Source organism: Gossypium arboreum, chromosome 7, assembly GCF_025698485.1.
Source record: "Gossypium arboreum isolate Shixiya-1 chromosome 7, ASM2569848v2, whole genome shotgun sequence".
NCBI classification, from domain to species: domain Eukaryota; kingdom Viridiplantae; phylum Streptophyta; class Magnoliopsida; order Malvales; family Malvaceae; genus Gossypium; species Gossypium arboreum.
Window position 1 is genome coordinate 66,015,792 of NC_069076.1, and position 5,589 is coordinate 66,021,380.

At 33.2% G+C, this 5,589-nt stretch overlaps 1 long non-coding RNA gene across 1 annotated transcript; it reads right to left on the reverse strand.

Annotated features, from left to right (window-relative positions):
- Positions 1–2,482: 2,482 nt before the first annotated feature.
- Positions 2,483–5,177, reverse strand: LOC128295571 (uncharacterized). Its single transcript, XR_008286094.1, has 3 exons — positions 5,084–5,177; positions 4,384–4,469; positions 2,483–2,781 (listed from the first exon to the last, which is right to left on the reverse strand). It is a non-coding gene; the product is annotated as an uncharacterized LOC128295571 (long non-coding RNA).
- Between the last annotated feature and the right edge of the window lie 412 nt (positions 5,178–5,589).

The window sequence follows — 5,589 nt, forward strand, 5'->3', positions numbered from 1 at the left end:
TCATCGAGTATTAAACGGTAAAGTTCCAAAGGAGATATGGTTAGGTAGTCCTCCAAATTATTCTAATATTAGAATTTTTAGTTGTCTTTCTTATACTAAAGTTAGCCAGGGAAAGATCGACCAAGGGTCATTAAATGCATATTTCTGGGATACTTTAGCAGTACAAAAGGTTTTATGTTATGGTGTTCGAAACCCAACAAAATAAATTTTAGTAGAGATGTTATGTTTGAAAAATCTGTCATGTGTCGATCGAAAAAGGAGACTTTTACTTTTAAAGACACAACAAATCAGAGTGTCTCGAGCATAGTGGAGTCAAAATTTGAAACAGGGGGCAACGTCACGTTGACAAAATGCACAACGTTGCAACGACACAATGAACAGAGGGCTCGTCCTGATAAAGAGTCACACGATATTGCGATGACACAACAAAAATTTGATTCTTGCATGTTTGAAGATGTTTCGGATCTGTTTGGGGATCCATTCGACCCTTAGGTATCTTCACCATATTAGTTAACTAATTATAAGTTGGGTCATAATAGGGAAAGGCGAGAAATCTGACCACCATAGAAGTATTGTGAAGGAAACCTAGTGGCTTATGCTCTAAGTGTTGCCGAGAACATTGATTCAACCGATCCTTCATGTTATTATGAGGTAGTTCAAGCCTCTGATTCTAGCAAATAACTCATTTCAATGAAAGAAGAGATGAAATCGCTTCAAAAGAACGAGACTTGGAGGCTAGTTAAACCATCCATCGGTAAAAGAATCATTGGTTGCAAATGGGTGTTTAAAAAAATGGAAGATTCGGGTCCTAACAACACTAGGTACAAGGCAAGTTTGGTTGCAAAGGGCTATATTCAAGTGGAAAGAGTTGATTTTCATGATGTTTTCTCTCTCATTGTGAAACATACTTCCGTTTGGGCATTTTGGCCCTTGTTGCATCAAATAATCTTGTGTTAATGTAGTTAGATGTAAAGACTACTTTCCTTCACAATGTAGCTAGAAGGTCTTAAATTTAAAAGTAAAGAAGATCATGTTTTTCTCTTACAAAAGTCTTTGTAGGTTTGAAGTAGTCTCCTCAGCAGTGGTATTAAAAATTTGGCTCTTTCATGTTGAGTATTTGTTTTTCTCGATGTAAGTTTGACAGTTGTGTTTATCCATAATGTCTTTATGATGGCTCTTTTATATATTTGATGATTCATGTTGATGATATGTTAATTGTGGCTAAGAATCCATATAAAATTGATCATCTTAAAACCATGCTTAACTCTAAGTTTGAGATGAAGGATTTAGGTACGGTAAAGAAAATTTTAAGGATGAAAATTTTGAGAGATAGAAATTTCAGGAAATTGTTTTATCGCAACAAAGGTACATCAAGAAAGATCCTTGAGCGATTTGAGATGCAAGATGCAAAACCAGTAAGTACTCCTTTAGTTACACACTTTAAACTCTCAATTTCAGATTCTCCACAAAATGAAGAAGATAAAAGTTACATGTCAAAAGTACCTTATTCAAGCGCATTTGGAAGTTTTATGTATGCGATGGTATGCATTCGTCCTAATATTTCACATGTTGTTAACGGTTTTAGCCGATACATGGTCAATCCTGGTAAGTTACACTGGCATGCAATTAAGAGTATTTTCAGATACTTACAAGGTACTTCTAACATGTGCTTAGAGTTTGGAAGAACTTAAAAGGGTTTAGTCAGATATATTGATTCTAATTATGCAGGAGACTTAGATCGAAGAAGGTCTCTCAAGTTACCTATTTGCTTTAGGGAATTGTGTCATTAGTTGGAAAGTGACACTTCAATCTACATTGTCTTTGTCGACTAATAAAGCAGAATACATGTAACACCCCTCGCCTGTATCCGACACTGGGACAGGGTTCAAGGTGCTACCTAACTTTTACTAACACTTCCATACTAAACAGGGCCATGAAATCTCAAATAATTAAAAACTCAATCAATCACACAAAAATCGGGCCGTAAAATTTTGATCAATTTAAAAACTTTTCTTTTCACATGCAATCTGTCCCATATACGGGCTTACGATGCCCAAAACATACATTCGGGGTGGTTCAGGACCCAACCGAGAACTCATGAAAAACTTAGAAAAATCTCTTGCGTTAAGGCTTCACACGCCCGTATGCTCAGGCGGTGTGGCCAGAAATAGGCTATTTACCAAACCTTTTGTCACTCTCACACCACATGCATAGATACATACTTATCCAATAACATACAACATGGCATAAATGAGCTCTTAAACATCTACAAACATGTTATGCTCAAGTCATTTTCTTATGCAATAAATATTATAAAATTTGCCCACATCATTACCACATACTAGTCATAACTATCATTACATCACGAACCTCATGTCCTTCACTAAGCATACATAATCATTTCCACAAACCATTCATGAGGCATTATTAACTATTTACCAATCACCAAATCCTGCATCAGTTACTAACTCATCAATGAATCTCATTTTAATCTCTAGGCATACATACTATAAGCCACATCACAAGATATAGTATCATACATATATATGAATAAACATTTAGGCCCACAACATCATTAGCCAACATAGGCCAATTCACATGGCTACAACACTTTATTAATACAAGCCAACATCTTTGGCTAAATCATAATATCACATACTCAACATTAAAACCCTATACATGCCATAGACTCGAAACACTAGGATTTACTTACACCAATAGCGTTAACTCGATAGTGTGATAATATCTCTGACGGCCTCCAACTCGAGCTAACCTGGCAACCTTAGGGAATATGGGAAAGAAAAGGGGAGTAAGCTTTATGCTTAGTAAGTTCATAAGAAAACAATAAGCAACTTATTAACAAGTTTTATCAATGTTTACAACATAATCACAAATTCACTACAAGTTGTCTTCTTGAGCAACAGTCACTAAATTATTTATAACTAGAGCTAAAAAACTCCAAATCAATTGCCGTTAATTTTCCATGAAAATAGACTCATATATCTTCCATCCATAAATTTTCAGAATTTTTGGTTTGGCCAATCAATACCAGATTTTTCTTAAAGTTTCCCCTGTTTCACTGTTTGACTAATCTGACCACCCTTCACTATGAATCAAATTTCTCATTGTACAGAATTCAAAATATGTTCTCATTGATTTCATTTGAAACTAGACTCATTAAAGAGTCTAAGAATATAAATTTTATCTTATAAACATTTTTGTACAAATTATAATGATTTTCTAAAAACAGAACAACGGACCCCGAAGTCATTTGACTCTATCTCACGCCACTTCAAATATCTCATTATCAGAAATTCTTTTGCTTACATGGTCTTTTATAAGAAACTAGACTCATTAAGCTTTAATTACATAATTTATTCAGCTTCTAACTCAACTCCCACAATTTATGGTGATTTTCCAAAATCACATTACTACTGCTGTCCCAAACAGATTTATTACAAATTTACTCTTTCACACATTCTTTGCATTCACATTATTTAAACATGTATATCACCAATCAATTTCATCACAATTCTATAATTTCACTTAAGCATAATCTCAATAAAATACATCATGCTCAATGATTCACACACAACCATTCAAATTAGCAATAATAAGATGGTTCCGCACATAGCCCACCCTTATCGATAATTTACGATGGTTTTACCCTTACTCACATATAGGACATAGGCATTTTCATCCATGCTTCTCATTTCACATTCATGATTCAATTCCAATTGATCTAACATGCATAAGTATATATCATATACCTGGCCAACTTAATGTATTGAACGAATTCAATTGCCGATTTAACACAAGGTCTCATAGTCTTAGACTTTTATCAAATCACCAACATTTAGCCTACTAGGTTTTAAACCCGAATTCATCACCGGCACGAAGCCTACTAGACTTTAAGTCTAAACTTATTCACCGGCATTTCGCCTGCTAGGCTTGAAGCCCGATATCATTTCACCGGCATTATAGCCTGCTAGGCCCGAAGCCTGATAATATTATTCACTAGCTTAAAGCTTGCTAGGCTCAAAGCCCGAATATCACAATTATAAAGTCATCTCATAAACAATTCATATAATATAGCATGTATACCTGTTCACTTTGCTCTATTTAATCATTCAATTACAATTTATAATTGCCCTTTGAATCATTTGATATTTTGCACACTAAGTGTCATTCTCAATATCTCGCACACTAAGTGTCATTCTCAATATTTCGTACACTGAGTACCATATTTGATTGCCCCGCACACTAAGTGCCACATTTTGTCGATATGTCATCAGATATTAAAATATTCACGTATATATAATTTATGCGATATTAAAGCATTAGAAACATAAATTTAACAATACTTATTGCATACAAACTTACCTCATTCGCAGTAACGATAAATTAGATCGACGAATCCGATACTTTGTTTTTCCCTCGATATAGACTCGTACGAGGCTTAACTTGATCTAAATCAATCAAATTCAACTATTACAATTCATATTCTATTCATTTTAACTCAATTTCATATTTTGGTAAAATTACTATTTTACCCCTAAAGTTTCACTTTTATTCAATTTAGTCCATGAGCTCAAAAAATGCAAATTAACCATTTTTAACCATAATTAAGCTTAACCGAATATTCATGGTATTAAAACAGCCCATAAATTATTTTATGGCAAAATTACATTTTTGCCCCTGATATTTCAACTTCTTTACAATTTAGTCCCTAAGCTCGAAAAATTAAATTCATTCAATTTTTGGCCAAACCCATGCCAAGCCAAATTTACTACAACTTCATAACAGCCCATATTTTCATTTATTCACACTTTCAACCATATAATTTCAATAATTCACAATTTAATCCAAAATTGACATTTTTACCAAAATTCACTTTACAAAACATGTATATCCAACAACAATAATTTATTTTCCATAATCAACTATCAAAATACTCATGCATTCAACAATGGCAACATTCAAATACTTTAATGCTTTTGAAATCGAGATACGGACTAGCTAGAATACTGAAGCAACGATCTCAAAAATATAAAAATTATCAAAAACCGAACACAAAACATACCTAAATCACTTCATGCAAGTGCCGAAAATAAGGAAGCTTCAATGGCTTTCTTTTTCTCCTCCATATTCGGCCAAAATAAAATTTGCATGACCATTTTATGTTTTATATTTATTTAATACATTTTAATATTCCATTTACCTTTTTGTCCTTTATAATAATACATAATTTCATATGTGCCAAACCACTAATCTCCACTAACATAAAATAATGGTTTAATTGATAAATAGGGACTTCTACTTTAGTAAAACATGGAAAATAAACACTTAAACAATTAGAATGCAACTTTTGCATTTTACGCGATTTAGTCTTTTTTGCTTAATTAACTATCGAAATGATAAAATTTTCAACGAAACTTTAATACCATCTTTTTGCCACTCCGTAAATATTTATAAAAATATTTACGACTCGGTTTATAGAAATGAGGTCCCGATACCTCATTTCCTAAACCCACTTGACCTTAAAGTCATACCACTTGAACTTATTAAATCACTTATAAAACAAATATC